This window comes from Fringilla coelebs (assembly GCF_963513975.1).
Source record: "Fringilla coelebs genome assembly, chromosome: 4".
NCBI classification, from domain to species: domain Eukaryota; kingdom Metazoa; phylum Chordata; class Aves; order Passeriformes; family Fringillidae; genus Fringilla; species Fringilla coelebs.
The window spans coordinates 18,401,566-18,412,428 of record NC_140032.1 but is presented as its reverse complement, the minus strand read 5'-3'; positions in this window follow the sequence as shown (position 1 = coordinate 18,412,428).

The window sequence follows — 10,863 nt, the reverse complement described above, 5'->3', positions numbered from 1 at the left end:
CATGGGCAGTCTCTGAGCTGGGAAAGGCCATGCTTGTACTTGCAGTGTGGTAATACCATGAAATTGCTTAGGTTTAAGGCATTTGAAAGTTTTATAAATAGACACAAAAATGTTCAGCTAAGATGAGCCAAATGCGAAGGTTTAAGTTTGTAAAATACAGGAAGCAAACATCCAGTCTAGGTACTATTAGAAAAATTACTTCTTAGCAGCATAAACCATTTTTAAGGGGTCACAACAAATGGAAGAAAAGAGCATCATTCATTGTTTACTCCTTGAGTCACAAAGTAGTGAACTGCAATTGAGTTTAATACTTTTACAAGGAAATTCCTGAGCCAGCAGACAGTACTCTAAGAAGATAATTGTAAAGCTTTTATTGAATTATAAGGCATTTTGAAATACCTGCTAGGGACAGAATTCTAGCTGGCTTAAATACAGCAATGTTTCTGACTTCAGTGGCATTTGTGCTATCTACCCCAGCTGGGATTCTGTCCCTGGAAAAACCTACTTGCTGCTCTTTTTTGATGTACTGCGCGTGAGGCAGGGAAGCAGAAATGCAGAAGGTGTAAAGGAGATGATCAAAGGGACAGAAAGGACTGCAGCAAAGCGAAATGATGTATTTGTAGTGCTCTGCACTTCAGAGAATGAAAAGGAAATAGTAGCTGTGGGCCGCTGTCAGAAAGATGTATTCTAAAAAGGAGAAGGGATGATAACTACAAGGAATGCAATAGCCAGGGTGATTTGACATTCATTTTGAGCCTGGAAGATGGTCGCTAAGTACTAACCAGGTGTATCATTAAAGTCTGTTGTTACCCACTGCCTGTGTTTTAATTTTCTGGTTACAAAGAGGTGTGAATAATGGGCTTGACAGCCTTTAGAGCAGACAGCAGTTACTGGGAAGAAAGCCCACAGTGACCTGACCATGCACTTGTGTTACAATCACTGCTCTAAAAAAAAATAGACCTTTGCTTTTGTTCCAGTTCTACCAGATCTTTTGTATCCTGAGTTTCAAGCAATGTCCTAAAGATTCCTGGGCTATCCAAGACAGACTAGTCAAAACAGCTTCTGCAAGGCTCTTTAGACTGCATAGGAAGAATTTTGTTCTGAAGCGAGCTTTGTAGCAGACTCTGCTCACAACTCTCAGTCCATGCTGTGACCTTCAGGGTTGGATGGTGGGTGGGCTTGTTTTGCAATGACTATTCCTATTGCATTACTCTGCTGTTTGACATCCTGTTGTTTGATTTGTCCAGCACAGAGTTAAACACGATGAGAAAAACACTGCAGAGGGGAGAATCCTTTCACAGCAAGCTGTAGCTTTTCCTGTGTCTCCAGCAGTTGGATCTGCCGTCACTGGTTTTTTGATAGAATGGTTTTCCATGAAAACAACACCCAGGCAAAGAAACTTTTATGTCTTTGGGAGTGAGTGGTGGAGCTGACTGCTTTTCTCCACATATGGCAGCGGCTGGAGCAGCTGAAAGAAAGGGGACATTTGTAGTCTGAAGGAAGCAGTCAAGATCCTTGGGCACCTGATGTGCCCCTTTGGTTTTGGGCACTTGCTGCCATTTCTGAGTCATGGGAGCCAGCTGTGCTGGTGGCTCATCAGGCAGCAGCAGGAGCACACAGCGTTTGTGTGGAGTTAGAGACTGCAAGGCAGCCAAACTTCCACGCACTGAGTTTGGCGAGGTGAGGGACGTGAGCCGTGTGCCCCTGCCCCGTGTGACATCCGGCCTGTCCTGGTACCTGCACCGGGGTCTGCAGCCAAAGCCTGCGGGGTGGCTTTCCTCTGTGCTGCTAGGGACAGTGCAGCCAGGGCAGGACACAGAGCAGCAGTGCAGCCAGGGCAGACAGGACACAGAGCAGCAGTGCAGCCAGGGCAGGCAGGACACAGAGCAGCAGTGCAGCCAGGGCAGGACACAGAGCAGCAGTGCAGCCAGGGCAGGCAGGACACAGAGCAGCAGTGCTGCCAGGGCAGGACACAGAGCAGCAGTGCAGCCAGGGCAGACAGGACACAGAGAGCAGCAGTGCAGCCAGGGCAGGCAGGGCAGGACACAGAGCAGCAGTGCAGCCAGGGCAGGCAGGGCAGGACACAGAGAGCAGCAGTGCAGCCAGGGCAGACAGGACACAGAGCAGCAGTGCAGCCAGGGGTGAGGTAAGGACACAGGGAACAGCAGTGCAGCCAGGGGGACCCTGAAGGCGCTGTGGCTTTGGCCATTCGTGGCCTGTGACCTCTCTCTGGCAGGGCTCTGGTGCTGCCCAGGGAGGCTCTGCCCAGGGGGCTGAGCTGCTTTTGCCTCTGCACCTGCGTGGGGAAGACAAGGCTGGCACTGGGCTGTGGGCAGCACCACATCCTGCAGGAATTATGGTGGAGCAAATGGTTTGCAGTTCCTATGAAGAAAAAAAAGAAAATGAAATGAAACATTTTCCTGTAGCAAATGGAAGATCCGTTGCTGGTCATGAGTTATTCTTCCTGTTTAATCTTGTTCCTTGACTTGGTATTTCTATTTAAAGAAATAAAAATATTTACTGCCTGAGATAAGCATCCATTTATAATATTCTTACAAAAGAGCTATAAGCATTTCCAACTTTTCAGGGCATTACCCATAACAAAACTCAAATAAATAAACAAAAGGGAAACGGCACTGCTCTCTCTGAGGAATAATTTCTCTTGCAAATAGAAGCTCATGCAGCTGTCAAACTACTCTGCGTCAGCCAATTTGAAAAATTTTTGAAATTCTTCCTCTTTAATAGCTTGTGAAGAAATCATTTCATGAGAGTGAGGGAGAGATGATCTGTAAGTAAGCTTTCAGAACAAGCTGCTTTCAGAAACTCATTCTAAGTCTGTCAGCCTAATTTAACAGAATTTCATCTTCACATGCGAATATAAAATATAAATATGTAATGTAAAAAGTAGGAATGGAGCCCAGCTATCAGATAATTTAGGTTATTATTTGTGTTTGCATTTATTCCCTGATCTTTTATAAAATGTTTATCCTTTCCTCTTTGTAGCATTAATCTGATGAGGGGTTTGCTGTTTGAGATGAGACAAGAAATAAACACGAGGCTTTTTTTCAAGCTCAGTGCCCAATGGCCACAAATGCAAATATCTTGGGGTTTTTTAATTTCAAAGTGCACATTGCATACATTTTTTAATTTGTGCACATTGCATACATTGTGCATATTTGCACAACTTCAGCTCTCTGTGTAGCTTCAAGCTGCAGCTCAGGAGCCAGAGGAATGCCGCACCATTAGATCAGATGTATGAGCTACAAATAACTAAATACAAATAAATTTCTCTTTTTGTGACACTTAATAGCAGCTGTCTCAGTAGTCTAATGAACATCACAGATTACCTGAACATGATTTTCAGGTATTTCTATCCTTAGTGTACTAAAAAGACACAGCCATTGATACAGGGCACACCCTGCCTCCTGTCTGTGTGTCATCACCCCTGGTGTGTGTCTCGGCTGTGGTCTGAAGGGGATTTAGAGACACCCGACCAAACCTTACCAATCAACACTCAGCCAATCAAGACTTAGGCTTCTGTACCCTGTTTTTAAAAGTCATCATTGCTGAAGAATCTGCCATCAACTGTGGCTTGACTGTCCTTTCTCTTACGGGTTTTCCAGCTCTGTAGCCTGGTTCTTACTGCAGACTGGAACCACTGTACCCACTTAGAGACACGGGGGACAGAGTATTCTCTTTGCAACAGCCTCAGTCAGACTTGAGAGTTTAACTCTGTACCAATGGCTCTTCCATCTTTCAGCTAAACATTTCCCATTCTTTTAACCTTTCCTCCTGAATTGTGTAGGCTCCTGTGTTAAGTAGGAGCCACCTTTTCCTATGGACTGTGCACCTCTTCCTGGAAGAGAAGTCACAAGCACCCCGGTGTGCCAGACAAACAGGAAATACCTCCATGCTTGTCATGCAGACTGTATTACTCTCTACATCATAATGTGATCTTTGACTGACCCTTTCCTGCAGAACTGCTGCTTATGCAGTTATTTCCATTTTATATTTCAGTAGCTGCTATTTCTGCCATGTATGGGATTTTATGATTGTCTTAATAGAGTTACCTCCTATATTTTTATTTTCCCCACCTCTTATTTCTCCAGCTTGTCACGAACATTTTGAATTCTAATCCTTCCTCACAGTGTATTTGCAGCTCCTCCAGACTGGTGTCAGCTGTGAGTTTAATCAGTTTACTTTTTGTTCCGTCATTCACGTCATCAACAGGAGGGCTGAGAAAGCTGAACAGACAAACTCCTGCACCCAGGGCAGGTTGCTCTCCCTCTTGGGAACTGGCTGGTTTCTAAACTGGTACCAATTCCCCACCATCCCCAAACCTGCTTTATAAGAGTGTGATCAAGACTGGTATTTTCCCTAGCTCGTGTGTAAGAATGTTATGTGAGATAGTAGTTAAGATATTTAGCAAAGTTCATTCAGTTTGTTAAATGCAAACACAAACTTCTTCTCTATATGCAAGAGAGATTATTCTGCTGTAGAAAGGAAATAAAAAGTTCCTGATGTCTTTTATCCATTTCCATTTCTGACATTTTATTCATTCCCTTTCAGGTGTATGCAAGAGGTTTGCCTCTTTACCGGTTTTTCTGTGTCTATGGCTCCTGGATTAAGCCACACTTATCATTACAGAATTTTCAGTCCTCATAGGAACCAAAATCATTTACTGGCCCTATCTCAAAGAATCTTCATTACTGTTATTACCCTGGGAGAAGCAGAATGTCTTTGAAGAGCTGCCTGGCACTAAGTGGTGTCTGAAACCTTAGGCATACAAAAACTAACAAAAATACCACCTTTTAAGTGTACATCCCCACATTGCTTTCTCCCTTCTGACAAAAGAGCCAACAGAAGCAAGGATTAGGTTAATTCATTCTAAGAGCCAGACTAAATAAATTTCCAGATCTTCCCCTTTCTGACCCTCTTATTTCTTGCAAGCAGCGCCTGTTTGTGAAAGTCTCCCAGTTCACCCTGTTCCCCACCACTACATGACAATTGCCAATACTGAAGGCACACCTTACCAAAACTAGGAAAATTAAACCCATTCTTGAGTTTGCATTTAAATGTAGAATCATTGATGCTTGTCAATTCATTCAATAAAGTGAAACACCTTGATGCTTTATTTACAAATTCAGGAGGACCTTGGTGCTCCCATGCCCCATTCAGAGGCCCCGTTGGCACTTCAGTCCTTGGTGGCCCCTGCAGGCACTGGGGGCTCTGCTCTGCACTGGAGCTCAGCAGAAGCTGTGGGCAGTGGTGCTCCAGGGGGACAAAAGCCCACCTGGCTCTCACCCCAGGAGCAGCTCCTGCTCTGGTGTGCCCAGCAAAGGCACTGTGTGTGTGTGGAGGCAGGGGCTGCTCGCTGGCAGCCCTGGATGGAGACAGCCCTGGACTCTTGCTGGAGTCAACACTCAGAATCCAGGAGGATCCTCATGCCTGAGCACAGCAAGGGGCAGGAGAGCCCTTGAACTCCTGGAGGCTTTCTCAGAGCAGCTATTTCTCCTCAGATGGTGTGGTATGCTACTATAGAATAAAATAATTTTAAAAATGTATGGCTTATCTGTGTTGGATACCCACCTCCATTGAAAATTGTAGTTCAGGACCTGAGCCTCTGAGTACTTTTCAAAGCAGTTTGTTGTAAATCCTTTGAATTTGTCTCTTTCAGAACTGCAGAAATTATAAAATTTGAAAAATGCAACCTTTTACAGAGTAAAAATAGTTTTTATGGTAAAGTGGCTCCCCACCTTTTTAGCCATATTTATCCCAGTGGTTGACTTTTGTAAGAATAACTGAAACCCTGAGAGACTGATGAAGTTTAACAATGTGTGTTCATTATATCCAATTTTGTTCTCTTGGTGAAAACACAGACTCCTAAATCCTATTTAGACTCCGAAATTTCAGAGGTTCCAGCCCTCATCTGACCTTAACACCTCTTAGTTTTGTGCAGCTTTTGTAAGCCTGTGCACATGTTTAAATTCTCCCATGGCAATGGTTTTGGAGATCAGATGTTCAGGATTAAGAGCACAACCAGTTTTTGCCTTGTTTAAAATAATTTTGACATTTTAGTGGAAGTCATTAAGATTGTTTTCTTGTACTCTCAAATGGGCCACAGTGTGAATGAGCCATTTTTAGGAAAATTACATAAAAAGATTTGAATTGTTAAATTACTCACCTTGAGAATGTTAGCACAAATATTTTGAAAACTCTGAAGGTTTTATCCAGGGTAAATATTTGTACCTGAATTCCTCCCCTGGGAAGATTAATTCACAAATAAATAAATGATTAAAGTCAGGGGCCATTCTGACTAAAAGCATGTAGGAATAGTCACTTCTAGCTGAAGATGCTCTTAGAATTGTTTATGTTTACATTCTTTTTTTTCTTTCTTTCTCTTAACTGTGGAGTGCAATAAAAACCTCCCCAAACGGTGCCAGGTTGAAGGATCTCCACACAGGTGCAGCATGGTTCTGTGGGTTCTCATTTCCAACCAGGAGAATCTCACTAGTGCCAGCCCAGCAGCACAAAGGATTTGAGCATCTCTGAAACTGGATGTTTGGCTCTAGAAAAACAGAGGATAGATAGGAGGCAAACACATGAAGGCACTCTGTTTTTATCAGCTCCAAAGTCTGCATTAACAGGCAAGGCTGAGAATGCCACCTGCTTACAGAAAGGCTTTCAACTCATAGGGCATGGAGTTCTTAATAGTGTTCCATTAGATATAATGAGGTGTGCTGGTGCAGATTTCCCCCCTGAAGTTTGCACGCATTTGTACAAAATAAGGCTCCTGCTGGGGTGTTTTATGAATGTGGAGTCTTTCAGTTCCAGTTAAATAGGATAACCAGCTGTTTTCCAGGGCACATGAAGAAATCCTTGGATTGGTTGTTGTCGCTACTCTCAGCATTAGCATGCCTGCAAAAAATGAATAAAAACACAGAAATATTTTACTGTAACCTTCTTGAAGGGAAGGCAAGCCTTTGAATGGATCAGAAATTGTTCTCATAGATGCAGGGGGGAAAAAAGGATAAAAATCTATTTTCTTTGGCCCTTCATTTTGTTACAAACCTTCTTTGCATCCTCAGCCTCCAGGTCTCCCTCCCACGAGTTGTCATCTGTGTTGACACTCACAGGACTTTATTCCCCAAACCTGCAGATGTTATTACATTTGAGGATTATAAGGTTATGGAGGACGTGGTAGAAGCCAGATATGGATTGGAGGTTTTTATTAGAGGATTACCAAATTTTGTTAACAGGAGTATGCCTGAGTAATTCTATTGGAAGCTCTGCTGTGCTCGTTATGAAAGATCTGACCCCGAAGCAGATACAGAGCTGCACTGTGGCAAGGCCCAGGTTTCTCACCATGCCAAGGACAGGTCATGTTCATGATGTGTAAAGTTGGATCAGTGCAAATGATGTGCAATGATTTCACTGGAAAAAGTGTAATGGTCATGGCAGAGGTATCTCACCATAAAATCCCAAATATCCCAATGACTTGTTCACTTCAGAATTCTTTTTCACTGCTGGTACATGTTATAGGCAACAAAATAAAATCAATATACAAGGTGTGTACTTTAGTGTTAGTTTCACATACAGTGAAAATATCTAATGCTTTTTGTAGTTTTTTATAACTTGAACATTCCTTGTATATGACACCAAGATCTCAAGCAAATTTGTTGCTCCTAAGGCATGAGATTATGATGACATTAACTCTGTAAATGACTCATATTAGTGAATGTATTTGTATTTGGCTAACTCAAGCTAGTGAGCTTAAAGCAAGAAATCAGATGAGAATGTTGATGAAGAAGAAATAAATAATCTGACCCTGGAGAAAACATTTTCTCACAGTGATGAACTTGCCCAGCTAAGGTCACCCAAAGGCTACTGAGGAAACTTCTCTTCTTCCAAGAGGAAGGTGAGTCAGGAAATTTCCAGAAGCTGTGAACAGTTTGCATAACAACTTGCCCTGCTGTGGTGTGTACCCTGGTAAGAAGCTCACACCCATGCAACCATTTGCTCCCTTCTAACAGGAGGGGAGAGATAATTGGAAAGGCAATAGCAGGAAAACCCATGGGATGAGATAAAGCCAGTTTAATAGGGTGGGAAATAGGGGCAAAGACAACCTATGATGAAGAAGCAGTCACTGCTCACCCAGCACTGCCTGCAACAGCATTTTTGGAAGTGCTTCCGTCCTTCCCTTTATTGCTGAGCATGATGCCACAGGGTGTGGAATATCCCTGGGTCAGCTGGGCTCAGCTGTGCCAGCTGTGTCCCCCCAGCTCCTGGTGCACCCCCAGCCTCCCTTTGCTGGTCGGGTGGGATGAGGCAGAGAAGATTTTAACCCTGTTGTAAGCACTGCTGAGCAGTGGCTAAAACATCTCTGTGTCATCAGCAGTGTTTTGGGCAGAAATCCAAACAAAAGCACCATACAAGCTACTCTAAGGAAAATTAGCTCCATCTGAGCCAGACCCAATACCCCTGGCAAGGCTGGATGCTGCCATAGCCCTGTCCATGGAAGGAAAAGAGAAAACAGTATTTGAGTCACAGCTAATGTGGTTTGCAATTCCAGGAGAAAAGTGAAGAGAATTGAGGAAGGAATTTGTGTTGTACTTCCAGGTGCACAATTCCTTCTGCTACAGGGTTGAATTGCTGGGATAATAAAGTCCACTTGATTTATATGAGCAGACTCCTAATCACTTAATAAACCACTTGAAAAGTTATTTGGTAGAGTGGAAAATTATTAACTGGCTGAAGATCCAGCAAGCAGCAGCTGTTTCATAGTAAAAACTTGACTGTGAGAACTGGCCCAAGAATGCCCATGGTCAGTGCCAGAAAAATGATTTATTCTAGTTTTAACGTTTTTCCCCACTTGGATCTACAAGGAAAGGGAAAATTCAGCTCCATCTATATAATTTGAAATTGTAATTAGTAGCATAAATGAACATTTGCTGTTTATACTGTATTTATGTATTTCCTGGCTGTATTTATGTATCATCCTGCTCCACTCGGAATCCCATCATCAGTCTGAGCTTCTCATAGACTCCTAGAATAACCTGTGTTGGAAGGGAGTCACAAGGATTGCTGAAGTCCAACTCCTGGCCCTGCACAGGACACTCCAAGAATGCCACCATGTGCTGAGAGCGCTGTCCAAATGCTTCTGGAACCCTGTCAGGCTTGGTGCTGTGACCACTGCCCTGGGGAGCCTGTTCCAGTGCCCAGCCATCCTCAGGGGGAAGAACCTTTTCCTGATATCCAACCTAAACCTCCCATGAGACGGCTATGAAGTCTCCCCTGAGTGGGGCTATTCAGTTTGTTAAAATCCACTTGTCTGTTTCTGCAGGAAGGATGAGTGTCTTTTGCCTTGGCTATGGATATTTACTCATGTTTTTGACTGGATCTAAGATGGCACAGTAGGATTTTTAGGGGTTTTTTTGCTTTAGTGGGTAATTGTTAATGTCAAGATTGCTCTCACAATATCCAGCTGGGTGAGGATTTTAAAATCAGCTTTTTGATTTGGGAGAGTTCAACTAGAATTCCACTATGAAATGTAGATTTTAAGAAACTTCACATTAAAAGGTAAATCTCTCTACAAGGTAGAATAGAGCATGCCTGCTGTATGTAATCACATAGTTACATAGTTCCCCATTATAGTTCTATAGTCTCATTTTTCAGCCAGCAGAAGAGAATCTCTGTGTTCTGAACACTTCTGGTGTGGTGTGACTGCATAGTTTGATAATTGCTGTATGTAGCTTCATCAAAGAATATTGTCACATCACAAAAGGAAGTATGGTCCTAAGATTAAAAGACAGATTCAGATTCTGGAAGCATTTTAGTCTCTTCCTCTTGACATGGCATAAGGAGTCTAGCCTCCTCTTACCTCCAATTTGCCCTTCTTCAAAATGTTGATAATGATGACTCACTTCCTCATGGGGGTACTTTGAAGCTTAGATGAAGTCTGAGTTGTTTCTGACACTGAGAAAATTGATGTCAGAAACTGCAATATTGGAATACTAATCTTTCAAGGCTAAGATAAATAATTGTCCCCAAATAAAAAGCTATTTTCTCTGCAAATTTTTTTGCCCTCTCTATAATATTCTTTGAGTTAATAGAGTCCACACTTAATACAGACAACAGAGGAGACAGTGGATGCTGCTTGCTTAAGTAAACAGCAGGCAGAGCCCAAATTATTAGTAAATACCAAGTCTTCATTTAGGTTGAATAACGCTGCAATCCAACAAATAAATGAGCCATCAAGTTTGAATTTATGTAGCATACGAAACACATTAAAGCCATCTGACCATGACAAAGGCCTTTTCTGCTGTGAATAATGAGGCCAACACATTAGAATATCCTTTAGATGAAACATTAAACCCAAGGTCCTTTCTGTTTGTCTTTGGTAGCTCTTCAGGTGGAAGCTAAAGACTCCATGGCATTTCACTAAAACTATAGAAAATCTCTGGCCCTCAGGGGTATTACTTTCCTAGAAAAGAAATAAATTAAATTTAAAAATTAGAATAGCCAAGGCTGTGTATGAGTTGAATATCATCAAGGGAAATGCCAGTTTTCCTCTTCATGAGGAGAGTGAGGAAAGTTCTCTTGTTTCATGGAGAGGAAGGTGAGTGTGCCTGGTATAAATACAGTGAAAGTCCTTTGGGATTTTGGGAGTGTAAAGCGCATAAAAATGGTACTCATTGTTAACAAAAAGTGTGGTAAAGGAGAACAAATCCAAGTCATATATGATATCTCTGCATGTGCCTATGCTTACATAACTAGACATGCACTTTTACATGTTTCCAATGCACTTTTGCAATTTCCAAGAAGTGTCCTGGAGAAAAACAGAAAATATTCCAGGAAAAATTC